Source organism: Heterocephalus glaber, unplaced genomic scaffold (assembly GCF_053883595.1).
Source record: "Heterocephalus glaber isolate CG9 unplaced genomic scaffold, H.glaber_assembly_v1.0 deba00000071, whole genome shotgun sequence".
Classification (NCBI taxonomy): domain Eukaryota; kingdom Metazoa; phylum Chordata; class Mammalia; order Rodentia; family Bathyergidae; genus Heterocephalus; species Heterocephalus glaber.
In genome coordinates, this window is record NW_028258137.1 from 3,968,462 (window position 1) to 3,983,511 (window position 15,050).

The window sequence follows — 15,050 nt, forward strand, 5'->3', positions numbered from 1 at the left end:
GAAACCTAATCTCAGTGGCCTGGGACACAGGCCAGGGCCAGTTACTTGAGTAAACACCACCTACACCCATCTGCAAATGCCCCCTGGCCAAGCAGCTGGACACCACTCAGCTGTCTCCCGTAGTCCTCAACAGTGAAGGGAGACAGTGGGTATGCAATGGGTGTGTGCTGTCTGATTTGAAGTCTTGGCACAGACATTTCCTAGCTGGGTACCCTTATGTAACTCAACTTTAACTTTGCCATTTACAAAACAGCTCCTTCCTGGTAGGTTACTATGGGCACTGAATTAATGAATTCTGCTCACTCTTTTCATTTCCCCATGGACACCCCCACCAAGAGCCATATTAGAGAATTTTCCTAATTCTCCTGCCCCCTCGCCCCCAATGAGCTGTGGATCCCACAGACACACGATGCATCTATTTATGCACCATGGACCTTTGGAGGACCATGGCCCATTGTAAGAACTAATCTTTCTAACCCTTTTCCTGTCATCACCGATTTCCTCTCCCTGAGGGGAGACACTGTTCCCACCGAGAATGTACATGTGCATGAATATGAGGTCTGGCTGTCCGGGGCTGGCGAGCAATCTAGAGACGAAAGTGCTGATGTCATTTTTATTGAGCACCAACTTTAGAACCCAGTTTGAAGGGGACCCACGCTCAGTGCAATGAGAAGAAGGGTGGGGGCTGCCGCTTAGGGTGACGCTTACAGCAGTTCCAGGGCTCACTCTCAGGATCTACAGACACAGCAATGATTCACAATCACATGAAAAAGTAGCTCCTTCCTCCCCTTAGATCACCCCAGAAGCTTTGGTGGAACACACGTTTCTCTTTGCTCTGGTCTCACTTATGTTCCTCAGTTCACAGTGTTAATAAGCCAGCTGTCAAATGATTAGTTATGAGAGATGATCAGTCACCTGTGAGCATGGGGGGTGGCCCATGTCCCTGAAGCTGGCATGGAATGAATCGAAAATAATGGCTTATTTTCCCATTGACCTACGTTAGCATTTCAGGCCTGCTTTATCTTCATTTGAGGAAATGTCCAAAGGGAAGCTACTCCTCATAATTCAGTTTTAGGTTTATTGGCTCATCACCAAATCACTGTCCAGAAAGCCCTGCCCAGTGCTCAGCAGGAGGAGGGAGAGGAGGCAGGGTAGCCACTGTTGGCGCCAGGGCAGGCCTTGGAGAGGTGGTTTTGTCACTCTTGGTCTTTGGGGGCCATTCCCTCGGTCGCCCCATTACCCAGGGATTGTCTCCCAGCTGCACAGGTACCTCTGTCATCTTTCATGCGGCGCTGGCCCAGAATGTTCTTGATAAGGTGAGTTTTGATGACGAGCTCAGGGACCTTTCACTTCTCCCATGACAGCAGCCCAGCCCCAGCAGTCCTGGAGTGGGACTGTGACCCTCAAAGTGGAGTCAAGACTGCAGGGCTGGGAGGGAGCATTCAGATGCCACCCACGCCCTTGTGAGAGGCTTTTGGGATGCAGTGATCCCAAGACACTGGGTGCCCTGCACACTGTGGCAGACTGAGCATGTGCACCTCGACTAGGCAGCAGGCCCTTCTGCGTACAAGGATTGCTGCACTTTTGATGTGTAAGTCTGTGGTGGCCAGACTTTTTATTTTTTCAAGAAAAGCCAGGGATTTGGTGTTTTCTGTAAATTGTCATAATGTTTCCATATTGGACACTTTTTCATATTTTAAAAGTAACAGACCACCAAAGGGGACTAGGAAGGCCACGAAAATGGGTGGGAGAGACACTGGCCTGAGATGCATCCTTTTTCACCTTTGGCTGTGACTGTTATCAGAGCCAGGCCTTGGTCACCATGTCTTCTCATGCTTCTCCCCGGGCTGTGACACTGTGAGGGTGAACACAGTGTCTCACTCTTGGAGCAGCTTGGAGAACAGGGCAATGTGAACACACAGCACACGTGGGCCTGTCTGATTCTAGGCAACTCCAGGAGGTGCATGATGTCATCAAGCCCATTATACAGATGAGGAAAGGAAGACTGAGGTAAGGAAAGACAACCAGCCCTTGAGCCAGAATGTGAGCCCTGCATTGCTAGGGGGCCAGACTACAGGTTTCAGCCTAGGGGCCGTTCCGACTTTTTTCTCCTTTATAAACATAACCCTGATTTGAGCTAGACATTGCTAATTAGCTGAAATACTAATATTTCCTCTGTTTCTCTAGGAGCTAATGCAGCCATGACCTGAGGATTAAACAGTAAGACATTATTAGAAGCAGTATGTGTGAGTCTCCTGGAAAGTTTCCCTAAAAGGAACTTTGACCAGAAAGGGTGTGCTTTTGTAATACTCTTGTTCCTCACTTCCTGCTGCCTGGAATGCAGATGTGATTATCACAGCTTCTGCAGCCATTTTGGACTATGATGTGGTTCTTCAAAGGGAACCCAGATAATGGGAAGGTAGAGCAAAAAGACAGAAGTCTTCTGGGTCCCTGAGTTTCTGATGAGCACAGAGCTTTAATAGAAGCCTGGACTGTCTCCTTTAGCTTCATTTACATATGTAACAAATGTTTGCAAGAAAAGCCAAAGTCTGTCTTGTTTGAGCCATTGTCATTTTGGGTTTTCTGTCTCCTATAGCCATAGCTAATCATCTCTGATAAAGGTGGGAAGTAAAGCTTGAAGAAAATAAAAGAATATGTGTTATCAGAAACCAAGTATTAACTTACAGAGTAAATACGATTGCTTTAGACTAGAGCTGGGTGACGCTAATATCCACAGAACTGGAAACATCCAGCCAGTTCTACACGTATGTTCAAATATTTAAATAGGCTTCTGCTGGTCTAAAACGTGTTGCACGCAGAGCCAATTTTATGTCAGGTAATGTGGCAAGATTGTCCCCTTAGTGGGTCCAGAAAACCATGCTTTCTCAAAGCCTGGTCTGGTGTTGTCCCTTCCACATGGGTGGTGGGCCTGGCCATAAGACTCCCTTTGGAGATTACTGTGCATGATGCATGGGTTTTTGGAACCAACTTTCATCTGCAACAGCTGGGCCATCCTGCTGGCCAGAGGGGTTGTGTGTGTGGGAAGTGTGGCTGCTGGGCTGGTGCCTCCCACAGACCATCACCTATGCCAGGTGAGGACTTCGGCCCTGGCCCTACTTCCATGTGAGAGCAGCCAGGTGAGCAACCTTGGGCAGAGATGGCAGAAAACCACTCAGCTGAGCCCATCCCACTTACAAGTTCTGCACAAATACATGGCTGCTGTTTGATGTCACCAAGTTTTGTGTAGTTTGTTATACAGCAATAGATAACTGGTAAAGGTGCATGAATAAGTCAATCATCACGTAGGAGGTAGAAAATAAAACACAACTAAAAATAGCAGAATATACTTCAAGTGTAGAAGTTTTCTATTTTAAATAACCAAATAACATGCTGTTTTAAGGAGTATACCAAAATAAAAAGAAACAAATGAAAAGCTGGGTGTGGTGGCCCACATCTGTAATTACAGCACTCTGGGAGGCTGAGGTAGAAGGATTCCAAATTCAAACCCAACCTGGGCATCTTAATTACTCAGAGAGACCCTGTCTCAAAATAAAAAATAAAAAAGATATGGGGATGTAGCTCAGTGCAAAGGCCCTAGGTTCAAATCCCAGTGCCCTTCACTGGTCTCCTACCAAAAAAAGAAAAAAAAAACCACCCAAAACAAAAGCAGGTATGAAAAAAAAATTGATGAAAATTTTAAAAACTGCAACTTACTTCCTAAATGTTGGCCATTCAGATGCTGGGCTTTGGGCCACTAATGATGTTACCACTGAGGCATTGCAAGTCATCAGCAATTGAGCATTTCAGTCACCTGATAGATTTTATTACCAGGGAATGTAACTGGTACACACTCTGTACTCCTGGCAAAGGCCTGAATAGAGTAAGTACCATCAAACAGGAGCACAACTCTTCTTTTTTTTTTTCTTTGGTACTGGGGATCAAACTTGGGACCTTGTGCTTGTGAGACAGGTGGTAGAACCACTGAGCTAATTCTCCAGCCCACAACTCTGTTCTTAAAAATCAGAAAAACCTTAAATTCTGAGGCAGTTGCTAAGTTGGTCTAATGGCAGCTCTGAGTGTCTCCGTGTGGCTGCAGTTACCAAGGGTTTGATTTGAGATGCAACAGCCTTTGCCTCTCAAATCTGCTTTCCCTCCCTGGAGCCTGTTGGTTTCTTAAGTACAAACTGACAGGCAAATGTGTAATAAGTTATGACAAGCCTCGAAATGGCTGTCCCCTGACTGCTTCTGAAGGCTGTTTGTTTTTGTGCCACTGGGAGGTGGTAGTGACGACAACACCTTATTAGGGTGATTCCAACCCCTCAGCTGCCTGGCTTCTTCTTCCAGCACCCTTGCCCTACTTTTCTGGTGAACTATTATTTAATTAAGCTGCAGTGGGTCAGATTTTAGGAAAAATAACAATTTTTGGAGATGTTAGGTAATACATAGCCAAAACTGGGATCCCTGCCAGTGTGATTCACACTATTACCTTAATTTCATTTCAGTCAGAATGGTAACATAGCATTTTTCTCAAACTTATTAAAAAATTCCATTTAGTATTTTTCTCTCTTATTCCTTTCTATGTAGCTCTTTTTGAAGGATACAGAATTCTCTATGCTGCATTACTTGACCTTGCTTAAAACACTCCAAATAAATAATTTTAAATGGAAACACTACCCCAATATTCCACCAATAAGAAATATTCATATCACATTAGCATGAGGTAGCTCTGCTTCTCAAATATGAACACATAAGCCCCATAAAATCCTAGAAATCACAAAAGGACACTGTGCATTTTTATTTGCTTAACCAATTTCAGAGATTTTAAAAAGGACAGGCTGGTTCTCGTTAGAGCAGTGGTTTTCAATCAGAGGTGATTTTGCCCCATGGGGAACATTCGGCGATGTCTGCAGGAACTTTTGGCTGTTGCCATTGTGCCAGGCTTGCGATCCTCACATTCAGTGGGCAGAGGCGTTGCTAAGCAGCCTTCGAGCAAGGAAACCATCAAAGGCACCAACATAATGCTTTGTGCATAGCAGGAGTTTAATGAGCATTTGCTGAGTGTGTAAGTGAATAAATCACTGAGTGAGTGAATGAGTGAAGGCAGAATGGTTTTATAATCACCGTCTTGCAGTGCAGCTCCAGGTGAGAGGAAGCTGAGGTAGGGAGGAGTAAACAAGTAGCAACTGCCTTATGCTAAACATCAGTTTGCTACTGGGTGAATTCCAAATAATGCACTCGTTCTCTCTCGTAACAATCCTAAGCGCAACAGTGAAGCGGTTTTGCCATTGAAAAATCAAACTATAACGTTAGGTGAAATAAATCAGGCACACAAGCTTGAGTATCGTACAGCTTCTCTTACATAAGAAACCCAAAGTATAAACAATTTAAAGAGCAAAATGAAAGATAATAGGAAACAGGGCGAGAGAGCTCTTGCAAATGGGAAGAGGACCAAGAGATGGAGGGAGAGGACAGGGAGGGAGGTGAAGGGGACTTGAGGAGAATTAAGATGTGTTACGTACAAGCACAACTCCTCAGGATGAATGGAATCATGATCTACTGCAAACATGCACTGATACAAAATTTAAAAATAAAACCAAACTGTATTAGCCAGGCCAGACTGAGGATGAAGCAACCCCAGAACATCAGTGCCTCAGCATGGGAAGTCATTTCTGGCTCCACTTTGGCCCGCTTTAGGGTTCCCCTCCAAGATGGGTCCTGTCCTCGTGGAGATGGGGGGCTCTGGTCCCAGGATGTAGGGTTCCTGGCTGTTGCGGGGAGGGCGGAGAGCTGCATGGTCACGCGGTGACTCTTTGATGCTTCCATCACTGTTGCTTGCCACCTGCGGGCCAGGTCTGTCCAGAGCTGGAGCACAGGCTCTCAGGATGTGACCGGCACTGTGACACTGCGCCCTGCGACTGTGCTGCCAGCCCTAGGGAAGAGCCAGGAGCCAGAGCAGTGGGGCTGGGAAGTACAGGAGGGCGCCCAGGCACTCAGAGGCAGGCAGCGCCTCACACTGTGCCCCAAGGAGCAGGGCAAACACCTGTCTTCTCACCTCCATGGCCCAGGGGTGCCCCTCTGAGCTCTCGGCTCCTCCCTGCCTGGGAGGCCTCTTGTTTTCATGCTTCACTACTGCTGGCCTTAAGCTCGGGGCCTCGCTGTAGACACTGGGAAGCTGCTTGTCCCTGGCCTTTGCCTTGATTCGCTGGATCCTAAGCTGCCACCGCCGCCGCCGCCGCCGCCTCCTCCTCCTCCTCCTCCTCCTCCTCCTCCTCCTCCTCCTCCATCTCTTCCTCCATCTCCTCCTCCTCCTCCATCTCCTCCTCCTCCTCCATCTCCTCCTCCTCCATCTCCCCCTCCATCTCCTCCTCCATCTCCTCCTCCATCTCCTCCTCCTCCTCCTCCATCTCTTCCTCCCACTCCATCTCCTCCTCCATCTCCTCCTCCTCCTCCATCTCCTCCTCCTGCTCCTCCATCTCCCCCTCCATCTCCTCCTCCATCTCCTCCTCCATCTCCTCCTCCTCCTCCTCCTCCTCCATCTCTTCCTCCATCTCCTCCTCCTCCTCCATCTCTTCCTCCATCTCCTCCTCCTCCTCCATCTCCTCCTCCTCCTCCTCCATCTCCCCCTCCATCTCCTCCTCCATCTCCTCCTCCATCTCCTCCTCCTCCTCCATCTCCTCCTCCTGCTCCTCCATCTCCTCCTCCCCTTCCATCTCCTCCTCCATCTCCTCCTCCTCCTCCTCCATCTCTTCCTCCCACTCCATCTCCTCCTCCATCTCCTCCTCCTCCTCCATCTCCTCCTCCTCCTCCTCCTCCTCCATCTCCTCCTCCCCCTCCATCTCCTCCTCCATCTCCTCCTCCTCCTCCTCCTCCTCCTCCTCCTCCTTTTTAATCACACTTGCTGTTGCTAATGGCCTCATGTGTACTGTGTGTGAAGCCGGCTTGGGGTCACATGTTAAATGAAGCAGGAGCAATGAGGTGGTCTCCGCAGTACTTCCACCCAGGGGGAGACGGACATGTAGACCCACTGTGTGCTGGGCACTGTCTTCACAATGGCCCTTCCTGGGTAATTAGATCAGCTCTATTTTCAGAGCATGAGAACCAGAAGCTCAGAGAGGTCAAATAATGGCCACAGGCGCAGAGCAAATGCACGTGTGAAGGGCTCTCCTGTATCAGGTTCCCACACCACACTGCAGGCATGGGGCACTGCAGTGGCCATCCTCCCACATCCACCGGAGGGAGGTGTCAGTAACCTGCTTCCCAGAAAGAAGCTGAGACCCATCCCTGCCGGTTACCCCAGGAACCCAGCTGGGAAGTGGCCCAGCCCCGCCCCAGGCAATGTGGTCCCAGTGGTCTGCACTTCCCATCTGCCTCCAGCACTGCTTGTGCCAAGTAGGTGTTAAAAATTGCGTTTTGCAGGTGGAATAATTTACTTTCAAGAACATGCTCTGCAGCCTGGCCTGACCTGCAAGAGCTCGTCTGGGGCATCTTCAGGGCCTGTGTGCCACAGGTGTAGGGCAGGACCCCTAAGTGATCAGTGGCTCCAGACCTGCACCTGTTAGGTAAGTGGCTGCCTGCAGTCACAGGCATGATCACGAGGGGCTCAGGGAGCTGTGGCTGCAGGTGGGGCAGGGCAGGGTGGTTACTGGAGTCACAGAGGACCCAGGGCACAGCAGCGGAGCAGATCCCAGCCCGGCCTCCAGGGGAAGAAAGTGGAGAGGCGCTAGCAGAGCTGCAGTATTGCTGATTTTGCAAATATGTGTTCACCCCCTTGGTAAGTGAATACGTATTGGGGAACATGGTGATGTTATAAGCCATTGTTTCATGGCTTGGAAGTCAGCTGCTTCTGATTGATGCTGGCAGTGAAACTATTTACAAAATAACACTGAATTAGAAGGAGTCCCTTTAAGAGTCTCGGGAAATGGATCTTTCATGAGGAATAAAACTTGATGGAGGAGCTCTATCAGGGTCAAACAGATCTGAAATTAACCATGCTGGGATTGGGATGTGGGGGGATCCCTTTTGGCCATCTGGGCTTGTAGCCTGGGAAAGGGCAGTGGTCTTTTGCTGGGCCATCCCAGGCACATGGGGGTGCAGAGTCATTTCCATCTCCAGGCTTCATTTCTCTCTATGTGACTGTCACTGTTGAAGGCTGCATTCCCTCTTCCAAGCCACCAGGACACATAAAACCTGGCGGTGCACATTTGACTCACCCTTGCATCCCACTGAATGGCACCCGGTCAGGCAGAGAGAAGGTGCTCAATAAACACCGAGTTAAGGCGTGAATGGAGAAGAGCTCCAGTAGCTTCTGGCTCACTGTATGAATATTTTATCATTTCATTCCTGATTTTAAGGCCGTCGAATAGCATGGCTTTTCCAGATTGGAAAGTCTTCTTCTTGGAAACAATCTGGGAGGGAGAGATCCAAGGCACCTGTTCCTCGAGGGCCAGAGGGCCAAACGCCCATGACACAAGCTAGATGGACCACATTCACCCCCGGCTTTGGAGACACAAGCCCCAGCACCAGAGTGGCAGTGTTCTGACTTCACCATCTCAGGTTAGTTGTGGCTCCTGTCCTCCCCAAGCTCTCATCTGTAGCTTCCTGCTAAACGTGACAGCCCAAGACCTGCCCATCACACCCCCTTGCTGAGGAAAGTTGCATTGCTGTCCACTGCTTGCAAACCCAGAGCATCACCCCAGCCCCATGCCACCAGTCTTCTGGCTGGACAGGCTATCTGCAGATGAGAGCAGGGCGTGTCAGTCAGGCCTAGAAGTCCTGAGTACCAGGCATAGCTCTGCCATTTAAGAGCTGTGTGACCCCGGGAGCCTGAGCCCAAGGTATATTTGGTGGTCAGTAGAATAATGCAAAGTGGGAACAGAATGTGGCCACTGTGTGGGTTAAATGATTTAATGCAGGTAGCAGCCAGCCTGGGACCCTGCATTTTCTGAAACTATTGTTCAAAAAAGATGGGAGGGGCAGAGGCCAAGGGGCTCTATGCTTGATCAAGTAGAAGAGGTATTTTGGGTGAAGGCAAGGTTAGTATGAAGTGGTTCTATTTTTTTAAAGGTGAATAGGGGTGCACATTTGTAACAGAAGACAATCACCATTTTACCTCAGTATTAAGTCTCAACAATATTAAGTCTTGCCTGTGTACTGGTGACTCAAGAGAAATCTACCATACAACCCTTGCAACTCGTTGAGGATTTGGCAGATGAGGTGGGCGCATCGCCACTGCTCAGGCGAGCTCACAGTATAGCAGTGGTTCCAAGAGGAAAAGGCTGGCTTCTCTGGCTGGGACCATGCGTCCCCAGCTCAGCCTCTCTGAGCTGCTGGTCACATCACAGTTCAAAGGCAGGAATGATGTGTGGTTAGAAAACTAACAGCCCCAAGGATGCGGAGAACCTAACTCCCAGGACCTATGGACATGTTATGTGGCGACTTGTGTGACAAAAGACTTTGCTAATATGATCAAGGACCTCAAGACGAGGAGCTTGTCCTAGAATATCTCTGTGGACCCAATGACATCATGGAGTCCTGGCAAGAGAGAGGCAGGAGGGTCTGAGTCAGAGGAGAGGAGGCAGTGGGAGTAGAGGTGAGAGAGAGAGAGAGAGGGGGGGGGGGCTGAAGATGCTACGACACTAGATTTGCAGATGGGTGAAGGAGCTGAAGAAGCTGGAAGGAGCAGGGAATGGACTCTCCTCATGAGGCCTCCCGGGAACGCACCTGCCCACACCTTGACTGTATCGAAACAATACCATACTGACTTTGGGTTTCTGACCCCTAGAAGCATGGGAAAATGAATCTGCATTTTTAAAGCACTAAATGTGTGATGACTTATCACAGCAGCAACAGGAAACTCACAGAAGTGGTGCCCATCTGGTGGGCATCTGAGGTGGTTGGATCACATGCAGTGAGCCTGGTGCTTGGTGCCCAGCAAGGGACCTCCGGAGCCTGTGGGTTGTGGTGGTCACTGTTACTTTCAGCAGCAGCAGCAGGAGTTGGCAGAACCAGATTCTCTCTCCTGCCAGCAGGGAGGGCGGGTGAACTGTGCTCCATCAGCGGGAGCAGCTTCGAGCAGTGCATTGTCATTGTAGAGCATCATGGGAACCTGGCACCTTGTACAGGAGTCCAGTGTAGCAGGACAAATTTCACAAAGGACAGAGAAGGCAAACGGAAAGAAGTGAGATCAAGGTATACGCTCCAGTCCTGCCCTGGGGCATCGCTTTCTGTTCCCCCCAGGGCTGGCACCAGTGTGCAGAAGCGCAGAGGGCTCCAGAGGAGGAGAGCAGAGTGAGAGGTGACTGAGAGCGAGGTGCATGGGGGAGCTGGGCCAGTTGTGCAACATAACTACAGGCTCGGGGAGCCACGAGGATCTGCAGCAGGACGTGGAGTACCACAGCAGTTGGTCACCAGGGACTGTGGACAGAGAAGAGGCATGGGAACCGCAGAGATCAAAGGTGTCACCCTCCAAGCGTCTCTGTGAGGTCTCCCTGCCCGAGTTCCTCAGGGGCTGGGAGAAACCACAGGGGCCTCATCATTGGAAACACACCCTTCATATTTCTCACCGTCCAAGGGTGTCACAGATCTTAAATGCGAGATCTGTGTTGGTTACTTCTGGGTTCACCCCGGACAGAAGCCATCGCCTGTGTATCACAAGCATGCCACTTCGTTCAACTGTGCTCCTTATGGCCCATTTTGGGGCCCAGGGCTGTGGGTGTCCAGAGGAGCAAGGCTGTCTCAGCCCTTCAGTGTGCCTGCGATTCATCAGGAGGGACAGAGATGCGTAAACGCAAAACCACACTTTGGTGTGATGTGTGCATTAGACCAGGAGAACATGTTCAAGGTCACCCTGCAAAAGCCATGTGGCAGGACCATGTGCTTCCTGGGGCCTCGAATGCAATTAGTGGTTCCCAGCTGGACTTTAGGGCGGGGCTGGCCTCATGTTGTTTTTCCTGCATTACTGACTCTAAAAAGCCTGCTTGGCCCCTGAATATTTGATTATACTTAGCACTGAAGCCTTTAAAATATTTTCTTTGGCAGCGTAACTTACACATTAACTGAACACAAAGAGGTAGCAGGGCCTGAAAAGCAGCACTACTGGCTACCTCCAAACCCTCCTCCCTGTTAGCAGAGGAGGAACCTGAAAGGTTTTCAAGAGAGAACTTTCAGGCTCTGTGTGCAAGTCATAGAAAAACCACAGGGCTGAGCTGAAAAGGCCTTTGCCCACAACACAGCCTTTGCCTCTGTGCTCTCGGACGTCCTGCTTCTGCTGAGCTCCGCCTCTTGCTGCACACCTGGCCTGACAAGGCCTGCAGCGCTGAGGAGAGCAGTCCTCTGAAAGCACAGACTGCAGGAAACTGTGGGCCCTGAGCACCTGTGCACACTGCCTACACAGCCCTTCTAGCAGACAGCCGGCGCAGACTGGAGGTGTCAGCAACCGCCCCAGGAGCTGTAGCCGGGAGGAATCAGTCTACAATGGAGGAGAGACAGAAGCTTCAAGTGAGTGATGATCTACAGGTGAGTTTCATCTGGAACAGAAGACAGGAGAGACTGGAAAGGAGGGGACAGAGAAAGAGCAGCAGAAGGCAGCGCTGCAAACTGCTGCATCTGGCAAGTACCCGCAAGATCTGCCCTGGGGTCTGATGCAGTGGCACCTGGCTCTGACCTCAGGGCTACATCCCGCTGACGCCACTCCTTGCCAGTTGCATCCAGCTCCTGTAACAGATGCCCCAGTCTGAGCGCTTGGAACCACTGGAGCGTGTTCCTTCTAGTTCTGGAAGCTAACAGTCCAGGTCTGCAGGGCAGGGTCCTCAGAAGTCTCTGGGGAGGACTTGCCTTGCCATCCTGGGCCTGGGAGGCTAAGGCAGGAAGATTGCAAGTTTGAGCCCAGTCTGGGCAATTTAGGAACTTAATGAGGCTCTGTCTCAAAAGAAAAAATACGAAAAAGGTCTGGGGATGTAGGTCAATGTGAAGGCCCTAAGTTGCAAAACAAAGCAAAACAAAACAAATCCACCACCACTAAAAAACCTAAAACAACAATAAAAATCCTTTATCTCATCAGCTGGGCCACTGTGTTGATGTCACAGTCAGTGTGCGTCCTTGACCTCCTGAGGCGGCCAACACCCTCCCTTATTGGGGGGCAGGGGCCTGGCTGGAGCCGAACAGCTGGGCGGGGAGGACCAGGGTTGGAACTGGACATCTAAGGACTCAGTTGGCTCTGCCTTCTACAGCCAGGAATGCGAGGGCCCATGGAGGGCAGTGGGAGCAAGACTGGGCCCAGACATGGGAGCACACAGGTGCTTGGTGCCCGAAGAGCATCTGGGGAGTGTCCTGAGAAGGGGCACAGTGAAGGGCATCCGGGCCTCTGCCCCCACAGGCCAGGAATTCTGTCCTAGGGTCAGCTCATGATGTGCTCATCTTCCAGGCTCAGTTTGCAAAGACGTGGGAGGGGCCGCCCTGAAATCTCAAGGCTTCTGCTCCCAGGGAAGCTGTATTATCTCTTCAGAAGTAAGGTGAAGTGGCTCAGGAAGATGAATAGGTGACATCCACTCCTGCCTAAGCTCTATCAGGGCCTGTGGGATTTAGAGGCAAAGAAATATCTCTTTCACAGAGGACACACGCTTTATATTTCTATAAAAACATGGACAAGGCAAGCTTTTTCCTCATTTCCTTCCAATCTTTAAAGAAAGAAAAATGTGCACAGTGTATTTTCTTTTCTCTCTGAACCACAAAACATTTGAGCACAAAGCAACTCTAGGGTTAACAGAGAGCAGGGGCTCAGTAAGAACCTTTTCCTTGAATGTCAGCTGTTCCAGGCAGCATTCTTCCTGGACTGAGAAGGAAACTGTATGGAGATGGGCTGCAACCTCCACCCGCCCTCGATTCTGCTGTGCTTGGCTCATGGCTGGGACCCCGGAGCATCCTGGTTCTGTGGTTTTTCCAGGGAATAAGACCACTAGAGCCCGGCAGGGGAGAGGGTGGGAGCGGCCCAGAGCAGTGGGGAGATGAGAGCAGTTCCTGCCTTGATGGGAGTCTGATGTCTTTTTTTCAGGCTTAAAGGGAAGGAAGGATGCAAAGAAAGAACGTAGCTGGCCTACTATAGCTTGGATCTTAAACGTCTGCCCAAGAGAGGTCTCTGTGCTGAAGGTGTGGTCCTCAGCTTGTGGCCTACAGGAAGAAGTGAAGTCACAGGGGCTGTGGCTTTGAGGGGGATGTGAGTACCCGGCCCCTTCCTTTTTTTGCACTTTCCTCCGATATTCCTCCACCCTGCCCCGTGATGTGCCGCCCCACTGAGGGCCCAAAACACAAAAGTGACCATGGACTGAAGCCTCTGAGGCCTTGAGTCAAATAAACCTTTCCTCCTTAAAAGCTGATTATCTCAGGAATTTTGTCCCAGCCATGGAAAGGTGACTCACATGACTTGAAGATGCCCTAAAATGGCACCAGGTTTCTTTTTGGTAGGCTCCCAGGCAGGACCCTCGAAAGGGCCTGGGAGGGACATAAGGGCCGAGGGAGGCAGCGGCGGGACTGCCTGGTGGGACATGCACTCTGGAGCTGGGTACAGCGGAAGGGCACCTGCCTCAGGAACAGCGGACCGAGCAGATCGCCTCTCAACTCGCACTGTCTGCCTTTCCAGCACGTGTGCATGGCAACAGCAAAGATATCCTCCCACGGTGCTGAGAGCCCAGGGGAGTGGCAGAGGCCAGTCTGGGTGCTTCCTCCACTAACAAAGCTGTAACGAGCCGTGCTGCTCCACATGGGCAGGGGGAGGAGAGATCAAGAGGCAGCCTGGCTTCTGAGGTCACCCTTCCCCACAGGGAGGCACCCAGCGTCCTGCACCTACGGCCAGCTCACTCTTGGTGATGGGAGGTCGGCTTCGAGGGGTCCCAACAACCCCCCACACTGCACGGCCATCAAAGACCTCACACCTCCTTCATGTCTGAGTCACTCTTATCAACTCAAAGGACGGCCCCCCTGGAGTTGAATCTGTCCTTAAGCCCTTGTGAAATGTTCCTTCACAGCCAACCAGCCGACTGCCTTTCCTGTTACCTGTTGTCCTCTGAAAAGTCATTGCCACACCACGTCTAGGGGACAGAGTGCTTCAGAAGAGCCACTCAGACCCAGCTGTGTCCACTGGCGCCTCCTGCCCTGGCACTGCTCGTGTCTACTCCACAGGGGCACCGGGTCCCTTGCTTCTGCCTCCTTCAGAGCTGTCTCACTCACCCTCTCTTCTCAACTCCACACTATTAGCTTGCTTTCACCCCCGGACAGGCTCCAAACTCGCATTATTCCATCTCAACTTTGATTTCCATGACCCATCACCATATGAAGCATCTTAAGTTCACTTGTTTCATTTGATTGCTGATTGGTGGTTGCCCTCCCCCCCTTTTCAAGTGTGACAGGGACCTCACCTGCCTTCTCTCATCCGTATAAACACATGTGCAACAAATGAATGACCACTGTCCTCCTGCATCCAATCCGACTTTTCTGAAGTGAGCAGCCAATTGTGTCATTCCCAGACTTGATGTCCTTGGGTGGCACTTGCTAGAGACAGCAGAAACTCTAACATGGCGTGAAGGACCTTCCTAGTCTGGGTGAGGTTTCTCCATCCCTGTGCTTGCCCCTAGCTGCCACACTGAGTGTGGTGGTCATTACTGCTGTCCACCTCCCAGGGCTCCTCGGGCCACGTAGGATGGAGCCTGTCTCCCTGGCAGGATTCAGCTGTGGCCTCGTGACTTACTGTGGCAGAATGACATGTGCCAGTTCTGAGTAGGAGCTGTGGGAGCCAGCCTGTGGATGTGCCTTACTGTTACTCCCTCCGCATGGCCACTGCCAGGGTTCTTGCAAGTGGCAGCCTCATCAGCCCAGATACCAGGAAGAGGGTGACACGGGGTGGTGGAGGCCCCATCTAACCCCTGTTGGACATGGATATTGGGAAGGAATGAACCATTTTCACTGTGGGCCATGGAATCTTTCAGGTACTCTGCTACATGCAGCAGCAGCTGCCCTTCCTGGCTCAACCTCTGGCCTTGACCTTCCCCTAAGTGGCTGTC

At 50.8% G+C, this 15,050-nt stretch overlaps 1 protein-coding gene across 6 annotated transcripts in view; it reads right to left on the minus strand.

Moving 5' to 3' along the window:
- Cdh13 (cadherin 13) overlaps nucleotides 1-15,050 on the minus strand; it is a 1,170,900-nt gene that overhangs the window by 293,214 nt on the left and 862,636 nt on the right. The gene's annotated exons all lie outside the window — the stretch shown is intronic.